This window comes from Myotis lucifugus, unplaced genomic scaffold (assembly GCF_000147115.1).
Source record: "Myotis lucifugus unplaced genomic scaffold, Myoluc2.0 scaffold_547, whole genome shotgun sequence".
NCBI lineage: Eukaryota > Metazoa > Chordata > Mammalia > Chiroptera > Vespertilionidae > Myotis > Myotis lucifugus.
The window spans coordinates 358,091-359,068 of NW_005871595.1; positions in this window are offsets into that span (position 1 = coordinate 358,091).

The following is a 978-nucleotide window of genomic DNA, read 5'->3' on the forward strand; positions in this document are numbered from 1 at the left end:
ACACGGGTAAACAATAATAAACTACAATAAAACAAAAGAAAGAGAGAGGAAGAAGCATATATAATTAAAAAATGAAGACCATATAAATATTTTGTCATCTTTTGTTTCAAGTGACTTGAGCTCATTGATGCACAATTTATGAATTTTATATTTACATATAAACAGCACAGAATCTAGTGAAGGCACATACCCAGTTACGGGATAAACACATTCCCTACAGAAACGCCCTACACCTACAACCACTAGACAAGAGAAGAAACCAAGAAAGCAAAGGGCCAGGGAATCCGTGTGCTTTACACCCGAGAGCGGGGAGGCCCAGAGGACGGCTGGGGTGTCAGGCAGCCGCCCCGCCCTGCAGGTCCCTTCACCTTTCTTGTTGCGGATCACGTGGGCCATTTCTCGCCATTTTGACCGTAAGGATGGAGCTGGGGGGGGGGGGGGGGTCAGACGGGAGACGCTGGCCGAGACCCTGTCCTCCGGACGCCCTGCGCCTGGGCTGCCGGCTTCCTCCCGGCTTTGTCCTGGGCTCCCGTGTGCAGGGCCCTCAGGACCCTCCGGTGCCACAGGTCCTTCCCCTGCTTCCTGCGCTGGCAGTTAGGTCCTGGCCCCGGGCTCGGTCCAGAGCGACCGCCTCTCGGCCTGCGGCTGAGGCCCCTGCAGAGCGAGTGGCGAGGTCCCTTCTCTCTCGGGCAGAGGGGAACGTGGGGAAGGGGACGCCGTGAGAGGAGGGGCCGGCCACAGCCTCTCGGTCCTGTGGCCCCGGGTGGAGTTGGCAGCTTCTTTGAGGGTCAGAGTCGCTGTTCCAGGCTGGGTGGCCATGGTCTCCCTGGCAGGTGGAGAGGCGAGGGCTGAGCTGGCGTGCGGGGAGCTCCTGTCTGACCGCGGTCGAAGACAGGTTAAAGACCTAAGGCACCTAGATGGTATTTTGATTTTGATGAATTTTTTAGTTTATTAATTAGAAGGCATCTTTATTATACT